At 39.4% G+C, this 22,114-nt stretch overlaps 1 long non-coding RNA gene across 1 annotated transcript in view; it reads left to right on the top strand.

Moving 5' to 3' along the window:
• The first annotated feature begins 496 nt into the window (after window positions 1-496).
• LOC118146430 (uncharacterized) overlaps window positions 497-22,114 on the top strand; it is a 40,813-nt gene continuing 19,195 nt past the window's right edge. Inside the window, exon 1 of the long non-coding RNA XR_004732261.3 lies at window positions 497-1,353. This is a non-coding gene — a long non-coding RNA (uncharacterized LOC118146430). The remainder of the gene's footprint in view (window positions 1,354-22,114) is intronic.

Below are 22,114 nucleotides of genomic sequence, written 5' to 3'. Positions count from 1 at the left end.
CAGGCCTGGAATCGAGAGTTCAGAAGGAAACTGTGGAATATTGAGGGTCTGAGGGTGAAAAGAAGGATTCTGGAACCAAAGCCTGGGATGTTGGCAGGAAGAGATCAGGTAGGGCCTTAGAAATTCTTATGGGAGTCCACCTTTATCCTGAGATGCTGGGGAACCTCTACGGGTTTATTTCAAGTGCAGCGGCAAGGGAGTCAGGTTTGCAATCTGGAATCCTCCCTCTAACTGCCTTGCAGAGAATGGGTGGGGTTGTGAAGCAGTTAGGAAGCAGCTCTCACCATCACTTCCAGGAGAGAGGCTTAACAGGCAGTTCCAGTAGAAAAGAAGATTGCAGACACGTGGGTGCCTGTTTGTGATATTTGACTTAAATGAGATTCTTAAGTGTAGACTTGCTCTTTGAAGGGATGTGGGGCCAATACTGGAATCTGTATTTTCCCAGCATGGGCACTGCTTCACCCTTCCTTTCTGAATGTGTCCTTTTTTCCTGCAGGGAATTTGGATGGTGCTGACTAGCCATGCTAGCCTTGGGCCTACAAGACACATCCCCATCTTCTCAGGGCTACCATCTCAGCAATCCCCTTGCTCCCTTTGCAAGAGGACATGCCAGGACCCTCGCCCTCTGCAGCCTGGTGGAAGTAAGAGGAAAGGTTTCTGCATTTCCAGGGTATGGCTCCAACAGGTCTTTCCCTTCAGGACCTCAGACACTTCTGTCTGCGCTGGACCTGCATGGTCAACTAGGTGAGTAACACTCTCTCCACGGGCACCCCAGAGCCTGCTGGTGGCCCAGAACAGCACCGCATCCCTTGAGAAGCTGCCTCCGGTCTGGTTCTTCATGTTTGAAGTCACTGTGCTTGGACAAGGGAAAAGCTTTTTCTTTTTCTTTTTTTTTTCTTGGGACAGAGTCTCACTCTGTCGCCAGACTTGAGTGCAGTCGGCGCCATCTCAGTTCACTGCACCCTCCCCCTCCCAGGTGCAAGCAATTCTCCTGCTTCAGCCTCTCAAGTAGCTGGGATTACAGGTGCCCACCACCATGCCTGGCTAATTTTTGTATTTTTAGTAGAGACGGGTTTTCACCATATTGGCCAGTTGGTCTCAAACTCCTGACCTCATTATCTGCCTGCTACGGCCTCCCAAAGTGCTAGGATTACCAGCGTGGGCCACTGCGCCCAGCCCAGGAAGAGCTTTTTCTCTGGGGGAAGGACACTGCTTGGTGTTACCTCATCACGTCAGAGAAAACAGCAAGGAGGGAGGACTCACTGCCCACGATCCAGGAGAAAGCCACTGTTGGTAGTGAGTGCCTGGAGAAGAGGCTGTTCCTGAGTCCAGAGTGGATTCCACAACTCAGAGGTAGGGGGGTGTGTGTGTGTGTGTGTGTGTGTGTGTGTGTGTGTGTGATGTCAATATTTTTTTTGTGTGTTATGTCAATATTTTGTTTTAAGACCAAGAATATCCAGAATTGTTTTTTGGCTCATAGAAAGCATCCAGTAAGTGTTTGCTATTATTTTTATTGTATGCTTCTTATGAATAATAGTATTGTTAGGCCCATAATAGATGCCCAACAAATATTTGCTAAATATTTGAGCATTAGGCAAAGGAGAGTTGTGCTCATTGATATAAATTTGTGACTTTATAGTTTACTTTGGAGCAAGAAAGCATTTTAGTCAGGGATTTTTCTCTTGGTCAAGTGCTATATTCTAGTAAAGATTTTAGTCTTCTTCCAACTTTTCAAATAAGATAGTTACAGGAAATCATGGATACTTGATTCTCTGCCCCATGATAGGTGAGGCTGACACCCAAAGAGAAATGAGCTCGCTCTCTTTTGTAATCTCCTCGACCCACTTCTACCTGTGGAGGGTCTGTAGGTAATGAATGCGTTCTCTGATACTGAGAAATTCTCAAGCCCAAGAAAGGGCTTTGCAAGAAACAAAAAGTCTGGCTGCCAAGGAACCCCTTGACTGAATGGCAATCCCATGTTGTACCCTCAACTTTTCCTAGGTATCCCTGTGAAAAACATTCCCAGGAAGAAAGTCTTTGTTTCTTCCAAATGGCCCCAAGTATATCATTCATTAGAAGATTCCCAGTCTCCTGTGTGTATCCGCAGGGGAAATTTCTCTGTGCACAGAGGGTTAAAGTTTCTTTTTCAAAGAACTGTTGAGCTTCCTCTCCCTAAACGTCTCCATATTTAAACTATGATTTTCCCTATCTACTAGGTATTGCGGAAGCTCAGAACTATGTTTGGGGAACTGCAATGGTGCAGCACTGATAATTATCATTAGCATCATTTTTCTGACATATTAGCAAGTGATTTTGCATATGGCTTCTAGCTGAATTCTTACAACATTGCTGCAAGAACAATGCTATTATAATCTCCATTTTACAGATGGGAAATTAAGGCTTAGAAATATATTCACGTGTTTAAGCGTCCACAGCTGGAGAGTCTTAACACTGACCAAGAATCTGGGAATCATGCTCCCTTCCTTTCTCTACTTGGCTTCTCTATGCTGGTAGCTCCAGGGACACTGGGGCAGGGTGGATGTCCTTAATAACTAAGAGCAGAATATTAAACATTAAATCCAATCTATTTGGAGCAGTCACAGAAACTTTGCGTGGAAATGTTGTTTAAAATATATACTGCTACAGAACCATGGGGTGGAGAAGAAAGAAAAAAGCAAAAATAATATGCACTGAAATCCTTAAATTCAATACATGTTTACATAAATGCAGCTTCCTGCTAAAGATTTATAGATTCCACGTGAAGACGATTTCTGAAAGTTAGCAACTCTGAATTCTTCTTACCTCCTTTATTCAATCTAAATCTCTATATTCCGAGATCCAGATTGAATAAGTGAGGGGATCTAAGTGTTTTACTCCATGTTCTGGGGAAGACGTGCATTTAGTTCAATTTGATAGGTAGTAATAGGGGCGCTGCTACATATGGAGCTAAGCAGAAAACACACAATGACTGATCTATGGTCTATCTGTGTATCTTACAGAATTTGACACAGGTAGCAACAGAACTATCCAACTCACAACTAGGTGAGGCAGATAATGAGAAGTGCTCTTGGTGGGGAAGGAGAAGGAAGTGAGGGCCACATAGGCTGTCATTAGAACTCATGGGAACCGTTCCAGGTGGGCCTGATGCCTCTAATTTATAAACAGGAAATCTAAGGAATGTACCAATGCTCACATAGTGAAGGAAAATGAAACTAAGATTCAGACTTTTTTGGGAATGTCCATGAGCCTCCAAATACTGTTAGGGTTTTGTCAAGAAGCTACCATGTGTCAACACATGTAGAAAAGCAGGTGTGAACACGGAGAATGAGGGGATTGCAAAAATGTCTCTCTGCAGGGAGTAATGTGGTCTCATTTTGAAGGAAGATCAGCTTTCCACAGATTCAGTGGTGGGTGGCATTTTTGCAGAGAGAACAACAGAAGCAAGTGATACCTAAGAATAGGAAATGAAGACAGAACACGTAGTTCTATGCCCTGGGGTGGACCCATAAGGACACTCGTGGTGGAATCAGACCAGCATGAGTCTGCATCCCGGCTCTGACTCTAGTCTGCCCTGTGACTGGGTGGTAAGAACCATGTCAGGAAAGCATTTATTATAGCGCCACCTAGCACACAGTGAGTGCTCAGTAAACAGTAGCCACGTGGTACTAGACACTTGTAAAGGGGAGAATTTCGGGGTGCTGGCAGCAGGAAAGGACTTGATGTACGCTACTAGGCTTCTAGGTTTCAGAAACCTATGTGTTTTGACCCTTGAAAGAGCTAAATCTTCTTTTCAAAAAACACTATTTGCCTTGGTTTGTTTGGTGCTCCTGTCACAGAATCCCACAGATGAGTACTTTTTTTGTTTTTTCATCCCTCTCTCCTACAGGTTCTTTCCAATTATGCTTCAGTCAATGTATGGAAATCATACCTTTATTCTTATGTTGGCTTCGAGTTTTTAGGGATATCTGGTAACTCTACATCTACCTCGTATCACTGAAGTGAAGTACTCAAACAGGATACATAAAGTGTTCGGTAAAGCGCCTGGCACAGACTAGCCTCAATAAACTGTATGTGTCATTATCATTACGGTGTTCATAATTCACTTGCCTTACCGTTACAGAAGGTAGATCCCTCAAAGTAAGTTGTTTCTTCAGGAAGGAGCCAGCCATGTAGCATAAACTGCCTGCTTTATTCAGCAAAACCAATTAAAAGAAAGGAGGAGTTAAGTAATAAAATATGTGTGTACCTCATAAGGAAAAATATGAAATGGCCAGAAAGAGTAGAGGTTTCTATGTTCAAATGATATTTGCTAGAAAGGAGAAGTACTCTCTCGTTTATCTTGCTTATTTTTGTTTTTGTTTTATTTATTTATTTTTTTAAGAAATGAAGGGGAGGAAGAAAGAGGAAGAGGAAGAGGGAGAGAGAATGGATGGGAGTGTTGCTTTATTCTAAAAATGGGTATTGAAAACCTCTTTTATGCCAAAAGTTGTGCTTAACAATGGCCAACCAGGCCGGGCGCGGTGGCTCACGCCTGTAATCCCAGTACTTTGGGAGGCCGAGGCGGGTGGATCACGAGGTCAAGAGATCGAGACCATCCCGGTCAACATGGTGAAACCCCGTCTCTACTAAAAATACAAAAAATTAGCCCGGCACGGTGGCACGTGCCTGTAATCCCAGCTACTCAGGAGGCTGAGGCAGGAGAATTGCCTGAACCCAGGAGGAGGAGGTTGTGGTGAGCCGAGATCGCGCCATTGCCCTCCAGCCTGGGTAACAAGAGCTAAACTCCGTCTCAAAAAAAAAAAAAAAAAAAAAAAGGCCAACCAATATTTCATTTAAACCTGTGAGTAGGTGTGATGTGGTACTGATAAGAGTGTATATCTTGTGTGTTTAAAGTGGAGAGTTCTATAAACGTTTATTAAGTTTACTTGTTCCAGATCTGAGTTCAAGTCCTGGATATCCTTATTAATTTTCTGTCTCATTGATCTATCTAATATTGATGTCGAAGTCTCCCACTATTATTGTGTGGGAGTCTAAGTCTCTTTATAGGTCTTATGTATCTGGGTGCTCCTGTATTGGGTGCGTATATATTTGGGATCGTTAGCTCTTCTTGTTGCATTGATCCTTTTACCATTATATCTTTGTTGCTTTAAAATCTATTTTATCAGAGGCAAGAATTGCAACTCCTGCTTTTTATTTATTTATTTATGCTCTCCATTTGGTTGGTAATCTTTCTCCATCCCTTTGTTTTGAGTCTTTGTGTATCCTTGCATGTGAGAAGGTTCTGGATGTAGCATACCGATGGGTTTTGGCTGTATCTTTTGATTGGGGGATTTAGTTGATTTAAATTTAGGATTACTGCCATTTGATGTTAGCTGGCTGTTTTGCCCATTAGTTGATGTAAATTCTTCATTATGTTGATGCTCTTTATGTTTTGATATATTTTTGGAAAGGCTGATACTGGTTGTTCCTTTCTATGTGTAGTGCTTCTTTCAGAGCTCTTGTTAAGCAGGCCTGGTGGTGATGAAATCTCTGAGTACTTGCTTGTTCATAAAAGATTTTATTTCTCCTTTGCTCGTGAAGCTTAGTTTGGCTGGATATGAAATTTGGGTTGAAAGTTCTTTTCTTGAAGGATGTTTAATATTTATTTAAGGGTTTCTTTAAGGATGTTGCAAGTAATTTATTATGAATAGAAATTCATTGGCTTATGGTTCTGAAGGCTGGGAAGTCCAAGTGGAAGGGGCTAGCATCTGGTGAGTTTCTTCTAGCTGCCTCACAGCATGATGGGAGGGCAAAGAGAGGGCAAAGACAAATAAGGGGCCAAACTCATCCTTTTTTAAGGAACCTACTGCTCCAACTACAACATTAATCCATTCATGAGGGCAGTGTCCCCATAATCCAAACGTTAGGACCTAGCTCCCCACACATTGGGGATCAAGTTTCATTAGGTCCTACCTCCCTACACACTGGGGATCAAGTTTCCAACACATGAACCTTGGGGGGGTGCATTCAAACTATAGCACTATTAATCTATTTGTTTCTTATAAAGCTTCATTCTTGTTCACAGTCTTGAGAAATGGCCATTACATAGTGGAAAAATGGTAAATGATATTTAATTTTCTGCGATTGTCACCTATCTTCACATTGGTGTTTTGTCAGCATTTCAAAATAAAAAAGCAGACAGAAATCACTGAGTTAAAAAAATTGTTTTGAACGTTAGCTTATCTGAAGAGGGCTTACATGTTAGAATCGTGATGGTTGTAGACGCCACTTAGCTTCCTTTGGGGAGTGGCAGTTCTGTGATCGTAACTAAGAATGCTCACATTCTCCAGAATGTCCTACATCTCTCCTTAGCATGATGATAACTAATAATTATAACAACTGTTTCTGTTCTCCCAAGTGTTTATTTGATTTTATAAAACTGAGAAAGGGGGAGGAAAGGGCCATAATTCATAATTCTTTCAAAACTTTATCTTTTTAATGGATAAATAATAATTACACATATTCATGGGGTACATAGTGATGTTTTGATACATCTAATGTATAATGATCAGATCAGGGTAATTAGCATATCTATCATGTCAAACATTTATTGTTTCTTTGTGTTAGGAATGTTCAATATCCTTCTAACCAGTTGAAACTATAAGATATGTTGTTGCTATCTGTAAAATATATTGTCGTCATACCGCAGTAGTAGAGAACACTAGAACTTATTCCTCCTATCCAGCTGCAATTTTATATCCTTGAATATAAGTCTCCCTCTATACCCCTTCCTACCCTTTTCAGCCTCTGGTGTCTTCTGTTCTACTTTTTACTTCTATAAGATCAACTTTTTAAAGTTTCCATGTAGGAGTGAGAGCATGCAGTGTTTAACTTTGTTCCTGGCTTATTCACTTAACATAATGCCCTCTGATTCTATCACATGTTGCTGCAAATGACAGGATTTCATTTTTTTTAAATGGCCAAATAGTAATTCATTGTGTTTATACCACAACGACTTTATCCATTCATCTGTTGTTAGACACCTAGGTTGATCTCATATCTTGGCTACTGTGAATAGTGCTGTAATCAATATAAAAATGCGGATGTGTCACTGATAGAATGATTGCCTTTTTTCTGGATAAATTCCCAGTAGTGAAACTGCTGGATTACCTGGCAGTTCTATTTATAGTTTTTTGAGGAAACTCCATATTGTTCTCCATAGTTGCTATACTAGTTCACCGTTGCACTAACAATGTATGAGAGTTCCTTTTTCTCCACATCTTCATGAGTATTTGTAATTTTTTTCGTAATTGCCATCCTAACTGGCATGAGATTATACCTGATTGTGGTTTTGTTTTACATTTCCCTGATGATTAGTGGCATTGAACATATTTTCATATATTTGTTAGCCACGTGCATGTCTCCTTTTGAGAAATATCTATTCATATTATTTGCTCTTTTTAAAATTAGATTGATTTTATGCTGTTGAGATGTTTGAGTTCCTGGTATTTTCTGAATATTAACCCCCTGTTGGATGAATAGTTTCCAAATAATTTCTCTGTTCTGTAGGCTGTCTTTACACTCTGTTGATTGCTTCCTTTGCTGCTCAGAAGCTTTTTAGTTTGATATATTTCCATTCATTTATGTTTTCTTTCGTTGCCTGTGCTTTTAACGTCTTATTTATAATATCTTTTCTTGGACCAATGTCTTGAAACATTTCTCCCATGTTTATTCTAGTAGTTTTCTCATTTGGGTCTTACATCTAGGTTTTTGATAAACTTTGAGTTGATTTTTGTACAGGGTAAGAGGTGGGAGTCTAGTTTAATTCTTCTGCATATGGATATCTAGTTTTCACAGTACAATTGGTTAAAGAGGCTTTCCTTTCTCCAATGAGTGTTCTTGGAAATTTTGCCAAAAATCTGTTGGCTGTAGATATGTGGATTAATTTCTGAGTTCTTTATTTTTTTCCATTTGTCTAGGTGCATGTTTTTCTCCCAGTACTATTGCTGTGCTTGCTATTACTGCAGTTTTGTAGTGTAATTAGAGGTCTGGGAGTTGATACCTCTAGCTTTGTTCTTTTTGTTCAGGACTGCTTTGGCTACTTGGGGTCTTTTGTGTTTTCATACAAATTTTAGGATTAGCATTGGTATTCTGATAGGATTTGCATTTAATCTGTAGATTGCTTTGGGTAGTACTGTCATTTTAACACTATTCAGTCTTCCAGTCCATGAGTATTGGATGTCTTTCCATTTGTTTGTGTCCTCTTCAGTTTTTTAAATCAGTGTTTTGTCATCTTTCTTGTAGAGGTTATTCACCTCCTTGGTTAAATTTATTCCTAGGTATTTTATTTTATTTTTTGTAGGTATTATAAATGGGATGGCTTTCTTGATTTCTTTTTTCAGCTAGTCTGTTGTTCATCTATGGAAATGCTATTGATTTTGTTTGCTAATTTTGCATCCTGCTACTTTATTGAATTTGTTTATCAGTTCTAAGAGTAGAACTTGGTGGAGTCTTTAGTTTTATGTATAAGATTGTAATTTATTGTTGGTGAACAGGAGAATTCTATTTTCTCCTTGACATTTTATATGCTCTTTATTTCTTACTCTGGCCTAATTGCTCTGGCTAGAACATCCAGTACTATGTTAAATAATATTGATGAGAGTGGGCATCCTTGTCTTATTCCAGTTCTTATAAAAGCTTTTCTCCATCAATAAGATGTTAGTGTGGGTTTGTCATACTTCAGTTTCATGATGTTGAGTCACTTTTCTTCTAGACCTACTTTATAAAGGTTTTTTTTTTTAACATGAAAGGATTTTGAATTTTAACAAGATATTTTCTGTATCTATTGTGATGATCATATGGTTTTGTTTTTTATTTCATTAACATGATGTATATATTCCATTAATGATTTGCATATTTTGAGCCATTCTTATATTCCTGAAATAAATACCACTTTATCCTGGTGTGTTATGTTTTTGATGTGTTGTTAGATTTGGTTTTCTAGGATTTTGTTTTGGATTTTTGCATTTATGTTCATTAGTGATATTGGCCTATAGTTATTTGTTATGTCCTTGTCTGATTTTAATATTATACTGACCTCATCGAATGAGTTAGGAAGAATTCCTTCTGCCTCAATATTCTGGAATAGTTTGAGAAGAATTGATATTAATTCTTCTTTAAGGGTTTAATAGACGTCAGTGATGAATCCATTGATCCTGGACTTTTCTTTGTTGTAAGACTTTTTATTACTGATTCAATTTCATTACTTGTTATTGGTCCTTTCAGGTTTTCTGTTTCTTCTTGGCTGAATCTTGGTAGGTTATATGTGTCTGAGAATTTATTTCCTCTAGGTTTTCAAATTTATTGGCATATGGTTGTTCAGAGTAGTCTCTAATGATCCTTTGTATTTCCGTGTGGTATCCATTGTGATCCTTTTGTTAATTTTGAATTTGTTTTTTTCTTGCTATTCTAGTGTTTGTTAATTTTGAGTTTGGATGGTTCTTTTCTAGTTCCTTGAGGTGCATCATTAGATTGTTTATTTAAAATCCTTCTAGTTTTCCAGATAAGTTACTGTAAACTTGCCTCAATACTGTTTTTGCTGTGTCCTATAGGTTTTTGTACGTTATGTTTTCATTTTGTCTCAAGGAATTTTAAAATTTTATTCTTAATTTTTTACTTCACCCATTAGTCAGGAGCCTGTTGTTTAATTTTCATGAATTCGTATAGTTTTAAAACTTCTCTTGTTATTGATGTCCAGTTTATTCCAATGGGGTCAGATAAGATACTTGATTTAATTTAATTTTTAAAAATATTTTGAGACTTGATTTGTGTTCTAACGTATGGTCAATTCTGGTAAATGTTGCATGTACCAATGAAAAAAATGTGTATTCTACAGCTATTGGGTGAAATGTTCATAAATGTCTTTTAAGTTCCTTTGCTCTATGGTGAAGTTTAAATTCAATGTTTGCTGTTGATTTGCTGTCTAGGTGATCTGTCCAATGCTGAGAGTGAGATGTTGAAGTCTGTAAATCTTACTGTATTGGAGTCCGTCTCTCCCTTTGGATCTAATTATGTTTGCTTTATATACGTGGGTGCTTCATTGTTGGATGCATATATATTTATGATTGTTATACTCTCTTGCTAAATAGACCTTTTAGTATTAGAGAGGGTCCTCCTTTGTCTCTGTAATAGCTTTTGACTTGAAGTCTGTTTTGTCCAGTGTAAGTAGAGTTACTTTTGCTTGCTCTTGGTCTTGGTTTGCATGGAACATCTTCTTTCGTCCTCCTCGTTCAGTCTGCATCTGTCTTTACAGGTGATGTGAGTTTCTTTAAAAAATCCAATTGGATTACAATGTGTCTTAGACCCTGTTTGTGTTGAATTATTTGGAATTCTTTGTGCTTCCTAGACCTGGATATCCATATACCTCCCAAGAATTGGGAAGCTTTCTGCTATTATTTCATTAAATATGTTTTTTCTTAGCTTTTCCTTTTTCTTCTCCTGCAATGCCCATAATATGAATATCTGTTTGCTTAATGATGTCCCATAAATTCTGTCAGCTTTCTTTATAATTTTTTTTTTAATTTTTTTATTGGATTATAGGTTTTGGGGTACATGAGCAGAGCATGCAAGACAGTTGCGTAGGTACACACATGGCAGTGTGGTTTGCTTTTCTTCTCCCCTTCACCCACATTTGGCATTTCTCCCCAGGCTATCCCTCCCCACCTACCCCTCCCACTGGCCCTTCCCTTTTCCCCCCAATAGACCCCAGTGTTTAGTACTCCCCTTTCTGTGTCCATGTGTTCTCATTTTTCATCACCCACCTATGAGTGAGAATATGCGGTGTTTCATTTTCTGTTCTTGTGTCAGTTTGCTGAGGATGATGTTCTCCAGATTCATCCATGTCCCTACAAATGACACAAACTCATCATTTCTGATTGCTGCATAATATTCCATGGTGTATATGTGCCACATTTTTCCAATCCAGTCTATCATCGATGGGCATTTGGGTTGATTCCAGGTCTTTGCTATTGTAAACAGTGCTGCAATGAACATTCGTGTACATGTGTCCTTATAGTAGAACGATTTATAGTCTTTTGGATATATACCCAGTAATGGGATTGCTGGGTCAAATGGAATTTCTATTTCTTAGGCCTTGAGGAATCGCCACACTCTCTTCCACAATGGTTGAACTAATTTACACTCCCACCAACAATGTAAAAGTGTTCCTTTTTCTCCACATCCTCTCCAGCATCTGTTGTCTCCAGATTTTTTAATGATCGCCATTCTAACTGGCGTGAGATGGTATCTCAATGTGGTTTTGATTTGCATCTCTCTGATGACCCGTGACGATGAGCATTTTTTCATATGATTGTTGGCCTCATATATGTCTTCTTTCGTAAAGTATCTGTTCATATCCTTTGCCCACTTTTGAATGGGCTTGTTTGTTTTTTTCCTGTAAATCTGTTTGAGTTCTTTGTAAATTCTGGATATCAGCCCTTTGTCAGATGGGTAGACTGCAAAAATTTTTTCCCATTCTGTTGGTTGCCGATCCACTCTAGTGACTGTTTCTTTTGCCGTGCACAAGCTGTGGAGTTTCATTAGGTCCCATTTGTCTATTTTGGCTTTTGTTGCCAATGCTTTTGGTGTTTTGTTCATGAAGTCCTTGCCTACTCCTATGTCCTGGATAGTTTTGCATAGATTTTCTTCTAGGGTTTTTATGGTGCCAGGTCTTTTGTTTAAGTCTTTAATCCATCTGGAGTTAATTTTAGTGTAAGGTGTCAGGAAGGGGTCCAGTTTCTGCTTTCTGCACATGGCTAGCCAGTTTTCCCAACACCATTTGTTAAACATGGAATCCTTTCCTCATGCTTGTTTTTGTCAGGTTTATCAAAGATTGTATAGTTTTATGTATGTTGTGTTGCCTCCGGTGCCTCTGTTTTGTTCCATTGGTCTATATCTCTGTTTTGGTACCAGTACCATGCTGTTTTGATTACTGTAGCCTTGTAGTATAGTTTGAAATCCGGTAGTGTGATGCCCCCCGCTGTGTTCTTTTTGCTTAGAATTGACTTGGCTATGCGGGCTCTCTTTTGGTTCCATATGAAGTTCATGGTGGTTTTTTCCAGTTCTGTGAAGAAAGTCAATGGTAGCTTGATGGGGATAGCGTTGATTCTGTAAATTACTTTGGGCAGTATAGCCATTTTCACGATATTAATTCTTCCTAACCATGAACATGGAATGTTTCTCCATCTGTTTGTGTCCTCTCTGATTTCGTTGAGCAGTGGTTTGTAGTTCTCCTTGAAGAGGTCTCTTACATTCCTTGTGAGTTGTATTCCAAGGTATTTTATTCTTTTTGTAGCAATTGCGAATGGAAGTTCGCTCTTGATTTGGCTGTCTTTAAGTCTGTTATTGGTGTAGACGAATGCTTGTGATTTTTGCACATTGATTTTATATCCTGAGACTTTGCTGAAGTTGCTTATCAGTTTCAGGAGTTTTTGGGCTGAGGTGATGGGGTATTCTAGGTATACTATCATGTCATCTGCAAATAGAGACAATTTGGCTTCCACCTTTCCTATTTGAATACCCTTTATTTCTTTTTCTTGCCTGATTGCTCTGGCTAGAACTTCCAGTACTATATTGAATAGGAGTGGTGAAAGAGGGCATCCTTGTCTAGTGCCAGATTTCAAAGGGAATGCTTCCAGTTTTTGCCCATTCAGTATGATATTGGCTGTTGGTTTGTCATAAATAGCTTTTATTACTTTGAGATACGTTCCATCAATACCGAGTTTATTGAGGGTTTTTAGCATAAAGGGCTGTTGAATTCTCTGCGTAAATTGAGATAATCATGTGCTTTTTATTTTTGGTTCTGTTTATGTGGTGAATTACGTTGATAGACTTGCGTATGTTGAACCAGCCTTGCATCCCCGGGATGAATCCTACTTGATCATGATGAATAAGTTTTTTGATTTGCTGTTGCAATCGGCTTGCCAATATTCTATTGAAGATGTTTGCATCTATGTTCATCATGGATATTGGCCTGAAGTTTTCTTTTCTTGTTGGGTCTCTGCCGGGTTTTGGTATCAGAATGATGTTGGTCTCATAAAATGATTTGGGAAGGATTCCCTCTTTTTGGATTGTTTGAAATAGTTTTAGAAGAAATGGTACCAGCTCTTCCTTGTGTGTCTGGTAGAATTTGGCTGTGAACCCGTCTGGACCTGGGCTTTTTTTGTGTGGTAGGCTCTTAATTGCTGCCTCAACTTCAGACCTTGTTATTGGTCTATTCATAGTTTCAGCTTCATCCTGGTTTAGGCTTGGGAGGACACAGGAATCCAGGAATTTATCCATTTCTTCCAGGTTTACTAGTTTATGCGCATAGAGTTGTTTGTAATATTCTCTGATGATGGTTTGAATTTCTGTGGAATCTGTGGTGATTTCCCCTTTATCATTTTTTATTGCATCTATTTGGTTGTTCTCTCTTTTATTTTTAATCAATCTGGCTAGTGGTCTATTTTGTTGATCTTTTCAAAAAACCAGCTCTTGGATTTATTGATTTTTTGAAGGGTTTTTTCGTGTCTCAATCTCCTTCAGCTCAGCTCTGATCTTAGTTATTTCTTGTCTTCTGCTGGGTTTTGAATTTTTTTGATCTTGCTCCTCTAGCTCTTTCAATTTTGACGATAGGGTGTCAATTTTGGATCTCTCCATTCTCCTCATATGGGCACTTATTGCTATATACTTTCCTCTAGAGACTGCTTTAAATGTGTCCCAGAGGTTCTGGCACGTTGTGTCTTCGTTCTCATTGGTTTCAAAAAACTTCTTTATTTCTGCCTTCATTTCATTGTTTACCCAGTCAACATTCAAGAGCCAGTTGTTCAGTTTCCATGAAGCTGTGCGGTTCTGGGTCGGTTTCTGAATTCTGAGTTCTAACTTGATTGCACTATGGTCTGAGAGGCTGTTTGTTATGATTTCAGTTGTTTTGCATTTGTTGAGCAGTGCTTTACTTCCAATTATGTGGTCAATTTTAGTGTAGGTGTGATGTGGTGCTGAGAAGAATGTGTATTCTGTGGATTTGGGGTGGAGAGTTCTGTAAATGTCTATCAGGTTTGCTTGCTCCAGGTCTGAGTTCAAGCCCTGGATATCCTTGTTGATTTTTTGTCTGGTTGATCTGTCTAGTATTGACAGTGGAGTGTTAAAGTCTCCCACTATTATTGTGTGGGAGTCTAAGTCCTTTTGTAAGTCCTTAAGAACTTGCCTTATGTATCTGGGTGCTCCTGTATTGGGTCCATATATGTTTAGGATTGTTAGCTCTTCTTGTTGTATCGATCCTTTTACCATTATGTAATGGCCTTCTTTGTCTCTTTTGATCTTTGTTGCTTTAAAGTCTATTTTATCAGAGATGAGAATTGCAACTCCTGCTTTTTTTTTGCTCTCCATTTGCTTGGTAAATCTTCCTCCATCCCTTTATTTTGAGTCTTTGTGTATCCTTGCATGTGAGATGGGTTTCCTGGATACAGCACACTGATGCGTTTTGGATTTTTATCCAATTTGCCAGTCTGTGTCTTTTGATTGGTGCATTTAGTCCATTTACATTTAGGGTTAATATTGTTATGTGTGAATTTGATACTGCCATTTTGATGCTAAGTGGCTGTTTTGCCTGTTAGTTGTTGTAGATTCTTCATTATGTTGATGCTCTTTAGCATTCAGTGTGATTTTGGAATGGCTGGTACTGGTTGATCCTTTCTATGTGTAGTGCCTCTTTTAGGAGCTCTTGTAAAGCAGGCCTGATGGTGACAAAATCTCTGAGTACTTGCTTGTTCGCAAAGGATTTTATTTTTCCTTCACTTCTGAAGCTCAGTTTGGCTGGATATGAAATTCTGGGTTGAAAGTTCTTTTCTTTAAGAATGTTGAATATTGGCCCCCACTCTCTTCTGGCTTGTAGTGTTTCTGCCGAGAGATCTGCTGTGAGTCTGATGGGCTTCCCTTTGTGGGTGACCCGACCTTTCTCTCTGGCTGCCCTTAGTATTCTCTCCTTTATTTCAACCCTATTGAATCTGACAATTATGTGCCTTGGGGTTGCTCTTCTTGCGGAATATCTTTGTGGTGTTCTCTGAATTTCCTGCAATTGAGTGTTGGCCTGTCTTGCTAGGTGGGGGAAATTTTCCTGGATGATGTCCTGAAGAGTATTTTCCAGCTTGGATTCATTCTCTTCGTCCCCTTCTGGTACACCTATCAAACGTAGGTTAGGTCTTTTCACATAGTCCCACATTTCTTGGAGACTTTGTTCATTCCTTTTTGTGCTTTTTTCTCTAATCTTGGTTTCTCGTTTTATTTCATTGAGTTGGTCTTCGACTTCAGATATTCTTTCTCCTGCTTGGTCAATTCGGCTATTGAAACTTGTGCATGCTTCACGAAGTTCTCGTATTGTGTTTTTCAGCTCCTTTAATTCATTCATATTCATCTCTAAGTTATCCATTCTTGTTATCATTTCCTCGAATCTTTTTTCAAGGTTCTTAGTTTCTTTGCATTGATTTAATACATGATCTTTTAGCTCACAAAAGTTTCTCATTATCCATCTTCTGAAGTCTAATTCTGTCATTTCGTCGCAGTCATTCTCCATCCAGCTTTGTTCCCTTGCTGGTGAGGAGTTTTGGTCCTTTCTAGGAGGCGAGGTGTTCTGGTTTCGGGTGTTTTCCTCCTTTTTGTGCTGGTTTCTTCCCATCTTTGTGGATTTGTCCGCTGGTCGTCTGCGTAGTTGCTGACTTTTCAATTGGGTCTCTGAGTGGACACCCAGAATGTTGATGATGAAGTATTTCTGTTGCTTGGTTTTCCTTCTACCAGTCTAGCCCCTTTGCTGTACGACTGCTGAGGTCCGCTCCAGACCCTGCTTGTCTGGGGTGCACCTCTAGCAGCTGTGGCACAGCGAGGGATGCTACCAGTTTCTTTTTCTGCTATCTTTGTCCCAGGATGGTGCCTGCCTAATGTCAGCCTTTGGATATAGAGGGGTCAGGGAGCTGCTTGAGGAGACAGTTTGTACTTTATAGGGGCTTAATTGCTGAGCTGTGAGCTCTGTTGTTTATTCAGGGCTGTTAGGCTGCTATGTTTGATTCTGCTGCAACAGAGCTCATTAAAAAAACCCTTTTTTTTCTCAAATGCTCTGTGTTGAGGGGTTTGGGCTTTATTTTTAGATGTCCGTTGAGGTCCTGCCCAGCTAGGATGCAGAGTAGCCACTGTTTGCCTGCCGAGGCTCCGCCCTGCTGTTGTGAGGCTCGCCCTGGCTCTGTTGTTCTGCTGTTTTCCACCACGCCCTGCAGTGGAGTCTCTCTGTTGTAGCGGGTTTCCTCGGCAACGGCAGGCTGCGTCAGCAGTGGGCATGTATCTCAGTAGGGACGGGTTGCCTCGGCAACGGCTGGCTGCGTCAGCAATGGGCGTGTATCTCAGTTGGGGCGGGTTGCCTCGGTAATGGTGGCCACCCCTCCCCCTCAGAGCGTCTCAGGCCGTCTGCATGGGGCTTGTTTGAAATTGCGGTTTGTCACACTGGGCCAACCCTAACGCTCTGTTCCTGCAATCCCCTGGGCTGGCCCACTGTCCAAGTCTAGCTTAGACTCAAGTCCAGCCCTCTCACGTCTCCGGTTGCCAGTTCAACGGGGCACCTGGACAAGCGCGCCCTGTGGGGAGCGCTGGGTAGGGCTGGCCGCTGCCACCCTGGCTGCCAGCTTCGCCAGGCGGAATATCTGCCTGGTGTCCCGCGTCTCCTCTTCACTTGGGAATTTCCCCGTTCCATGGGCAACAAAGATCAGTCTGGAAATTCAGCTCAGACTCACCTCTCCGCAGACACAACGAGAACTCCAATCCTGGGTTGTTCTCACAGCGTCATCTTGAGTCCTCCCCCTCTTTATAATTTTTAATTTTTTTCTTTTTGTCTGCCTGTGCTACTTCACAAGACCTGTCTTCAAGTTCAGAAATTGTCTCACTTGGTCTCATCTGTTGTTGAAGCTCTTGATTGTGTTTTTAATTTTACTCATTGAATTCTTCAGCTCTAGGATTTTGGTTTTTATGCCTATGGCTTTGTTGAATTTCTCATTCGAATCATGAATTGTTTTTCTGATTTTATTGAATTGTCTATGTTCCCTTTATCTTACTGAGTTTCCCTAAGATTATCATTTTGAATTCTTTTTCTGGAATTTCATGTATTTCTTTTTGATGAGGGGAGAGAGCTTGGGAGAGAGCATGCAGTGGCTTGGCTGGCTCAAGAGTGTGTTCTCTCTAAGTAGGACTGGCAGACTGTTTGGCTGGCTGGTAGTGTGGTGGTGAAGGCTGGTTCCCCTCCTTTGTAAAACCAGAGTCACAGTCAATCCAGGACCCAAGCTCTGTGCAGCTAGAATTGTGGCATTCAGCTACTTGTGTGGGGTTGGTGGAATGAAGACAGAGCCCTAGTGCTGGAGAGGTGTACTGGCCTCCAGAGCAGGGTGCATCCTAAAAGTGGCTCTGGTCTTAAGATGGTGCTGTGCTACAGTAGCTTGGTTCACGGGAGTGGGCTGGAGTGGGGAATGCATACCTTGTGCTCCTAATCTAGGGCAGTGTGGCTGTGTGAATTCCCAGCAGCTCTCCAAACTGGGTTTAAGGATTGTGAGGACCATGGATATTCTCATAAGCACTATAGGTATTTGTGGTGGGAAGGAGGGTTGGTGGGGATTTTCTACTTACCTTTTCTCCACAATGGGAAGGCCCTCCTGACCCCAGGCAGATCTGATCCAGGCAGAGGATATGAGGCTTGAGAGGCTGGGTGCCTCCTTTTTGCCTTCCTGGACTTCCAATCACCATGGGTGCATCTCCACTCCCCTGCTGTATGTCAGCTCTCTCCCTTAGCTGTTTGTTAATTGCCTTGGTTCTTGTTTGTGGTGGTGAAAGCCAAGTGTCTTTAATTAGCCATCTTTCTTCCATAATTCATAATCTGAAGCTTTTTTGTTTTGGGCTTTTTGCACATTTGCACATTTATTTTGGCCTAGAGTAGGGCCAGGTTCATGAACACCGTCAGCATGTCACTATGATTTATTGCATATTTCCCAATTGCTAGGCATTGTGCTGAGGGCTTTATTTTCTCTATAGAGAGTATAACAAAGCTCAGAGCTAGAGAGCTGAAGTTAGGCACCATGAGTTCAAATCCCTGCTCCTTCTTCCACTAACTCTTTTCTAGAAAGATAAACTAATATGACAGATAACTTATACTGCACAATCCACTCTGCCAGCTGTAGGTTAAATACTTCCATACATCTCTTATTTGTGAAAACCTTTATCAAGTATGTGGCATTTTCATTTCTATTTTATAGAATAGCAGGGACTTAGAGCAATAAATAGCTTGTCCAGGGTTACACAACTAAGCACATTGTCAGCATTTGTCTTGTATGAATTTTGAATCAATCTCTTGTAAACAGAACATGGACGTTTGAATTAATAAATAAATAAAGGTCGTTTCAGAAAAATGTGTTTTTCTGATTCTTAAAAGTAAAGCCATAAAGACACATTTAAAAGTCATTAGATGTGTTGGATTTCTGAAAGCTCCAAAACGTCTTTCTACTCTTTGAACTTATCACAGAAATAGATATTTAGAAGAGTGTTAAAATTCGTGGAAAAAATTCCTAGTTGATTTGTATTTAATGGCAAAGACATGTATGTGAGAGGAAATGAGGATTTCAACAAGTCCCCTGTGGAGAGCAGATCCATCCCTTATGTAACACAACTTGTCATTACTTCATGCTATGGTATAAATGTCCCCTCCAAAATTCATATTAAAATTTAATTGCCATTTTAACAGTATTAAGAGGTGGGACCTATCATGTAGAATCATGGTAGATGTGCATCTTCTTGCCTGTTCTCGTTGTGGCTTTTTGACAGCTGCAGCTGCAGTCTTGAGCCCCTCATGGTCCAGCTTCCCAATGTGGTCTGCTGGTCTTCTTAGGACTCTTCCCATCCCCTCTCTCAGGCTCCCCTTCCTCCCATCTCCCAGGGCAGAAACGGGTAGAGATAGAGCTGCTCATTTAAGTCTCAGGGCCTTGGTCTGAACCAGTCACCCTTTTCATTCTTGGTAGAATCCCCTTTTCTAGTGCCTTTTCTCAGGCCTATGGAAAATTACAGAACCAAGATTTTAATTTTAACAGTCTACTGAAATATAAAATTATTACATACCACACAATTCACCCATTTAACACAGACAATTCATTACCTTTAAGTACATTCACGATCTGTGCAACCGTCACCACAATTAGTCTTAGAATATCATCATTACTAATATTTTGATATGTGTTAAAGGTTCATCCACATTGTGCCGTGTATCAGTACTTCTTTTATATTGCCAGATACACTAAATATCTGAGTCATTTTTACTTTTTGGCTGTTATTAATGATGCTGCTTTGAACCTTCCTGTGGCAGTTCTTGTGTGGTCCTAGGCTTTCATTGCTCTTTAGTATATGCCCGGAGGTGGAATTGCTGGGACACAGAGGAGCTCTATGTTTAACTTGTCAAACTATTTTCCATTTTCCATTCCCACCCAAATTTTTTTTAAAAAGAGATTCCTGTGGGTATTGTATATACTGCATGAGTGTTGACCTTAACAGAAGTATGCTGGCAAGTTATACTGATATTTAAAGGTTGAAATGTGGTATAGTGGAGCAAGATCTGGGTTCTTTGTCCCATGGAGTAGATTACAGAAGTCCCTGAGTTCCAGTGGCCTTATTCTTTTATGTTAAATCAGTGGGAGTGTAGTAGAATTTTTCTGTAGGGTCCCCCAGCTAATCTCTTTGTAACAAAAATCATTCAATTTTTAAAAAAATATTAAAACAGCACATAAATTGAGTAAAAAATTAAATAAATTAAATAAGATTAAATGAGAATGATGAAAAATACATTTTCACTTAATCCCTGATCCCATCTTCATGCCCCGGAAGTCACCATTTTGTTATATGTTTGCTTTTCCATCCTTCTGGAATATTTTTTATGTTATTAATATATATGTACACACACATTTCATAACATACTAAAAATAATAGATTTTGTAGATTCCAAAATACATATTTTAATCTTATACATGTATATTTTAAATTTTTATTTCAGGATGACCATCCTCTAAAACTGACCTCCACTTTGCTTTTCTTCCATTAATAATATTTTGGGGGCTCTTTTTATTTCAGGCACTTATTCTTTTTGCTGAGTATATAGTGCTGCATTATATATCTGTTTCACAACTTATTTAACCTTCTCTTATTGACAGGAATGAAAGTTTGTAGTTTTGTCATAATTACTTCAGTGTTTCAGTGACTATCCTACAATCATCTTTGCAGCTGTTGGTGTAGCTGTAGAATAACTTTAGGGGTTGATAAGTTTGATTGTGCTTGAACAGTCTGTCCTCATGGCCATCTCCATGGCGCTTGGCAGAACTCAACGTACCCCTCATGGTAGTACTTTTGGACACTGCTTTTGCTTGGTAGGGCTCCATAAAAGCTATACAGTGAGAAGAGATAAGGTTAGGGAGGGATGATGGGTGGGAGTCCATATCAAAAAATTCTCCCCACTCACTCACATGTCTTCTTTCCCTCTAGCCTACTTCGGACTGGCTAACTAAAGTTTCTCTCTGTCCTTTCCCAGCCCTTGCAACCAAGACATCCTGTCATTGATGGCATATGTACAGTGTCCATTGCTGTGCTCAGGCCCAACAGACTGAGTCATAATTTATCATCCAAAAGTTAATGAGACTCCCTTCTTCAGGTTAGACTGGAATTAGATTATTTTCTGGAGGAGGCTAGTAGGAGACAGCAATAAATGGTGAATCAAACACCCTCAAGAGCTTAATATGCTCCAGATGGTGCATTAAACTCTGTGATAAATAAAAAGAGAAATAAGTTTGGAGGTGGGGAAGACAGGTCCTCGTTTTCAAGAATCTTTACTCCTGTACTAGTAGTGAAGATAAGAAGACTATGTGAGAAATCACATAATGATGACCACACATGCTGTTAGCCAGTAAATATGTTGGCAAATTAGCAAGTGAACTGAATTGAGTAACATTATAAGGATTGTTAGAAGATGGCACAGGGTTACTGCCCAATAAGCACTCCAGCAAGGAAGAGGAAGTAATGCATATAAGGTCCTTAGCACAAAGAGTGCTTTTAACACAGTTCCCTGTTGCTTATCATAGGATGTGAGTTGTTAAAGTGATGGTCTGGGAAAAACATAATGTAGGAGTGGATTTCTCTTTTCTCTATTGATATCTTTCAATTTCTGCTTCATATGTTTTAAAGTTTTGTTTATAACTGCATGCATTTTTAAGGATGGTTATTTCTTCCTGATGAATTGTCTCCTTTATCATTTTAAAATGTCCCTCTTTCAGGAGCCTAGATTGAGCCCAGGATTTTGAGATTACAGTCAACTATGATCCTACCACTGCGCCCTAGCCTGGGTGACACATGTGAGACCCCAACTGAAGAAACAAAAGTCCCCCTTTGTCTCTGATTATCCTTGATTTGAAGTCTATTTTGTCTGATATTAGTATAGCGACACCATCTTTCTTATGTATAAAGTATGGATGAAAATTTCCCTGCCGTATTTTTACTCTCAATCTGTATATGTCTTTATATTTAAAGTTGGTTTCTTATAAATGATTTATGGTTGAATCTTGCTTTCTAATCCAGTCTAACAACCCCTGCCTTTTAATTAGGGTGTTTAGTTCATATATGTTTAATGTACTCATTGATATTGTTGACTTTAAAATTCACAACCTCCATTTATTTAATATTTATTGACTCTTTTTTGTACTTTGGCTCTTCTTTTTCATCTTTTTTTTATGGCATTAATTTATTATTTTTAAGTATTTCATTCTGTCTTCTTTATTGGCTTGTTAGTGATACTTCTATCCAGAACTGTGTTTTTCACGGTTGTTCTAGGAAATAACATATGCATTCTTAATTTTTCACACAGCTTCAGATATAAACTGAATATAAAATGTTTTATGTTTTTATATAAACTGCTGTTATATAAAAACATAAAACCGCATTATTCAATTTGTCTCCTCTTATCCTTTGTAATACTGTGGTAATATATTTTATTTCTATTTATGTTATAACTCTCATACTACAGTATTTTAATTTTTGTTATAAG

The sequence above is a fragment of the Callithrix jacchus genome, chromosome 12 (genome assembly GCF_049354715.1).
Source record: "Callithrix jacchus isolate 240 chromosome 12, calJac240_pri, whole genome shotgun sequence".
Lineage (NCBI taxonomy): Eukaryota > Metazoa > Chordata > Mammalia > Primates > Cebidae > Callithrix > Callithrix jacchus.
This window is presented reverse-complemented; position numbering and strand designations above follow the sequence as displayed.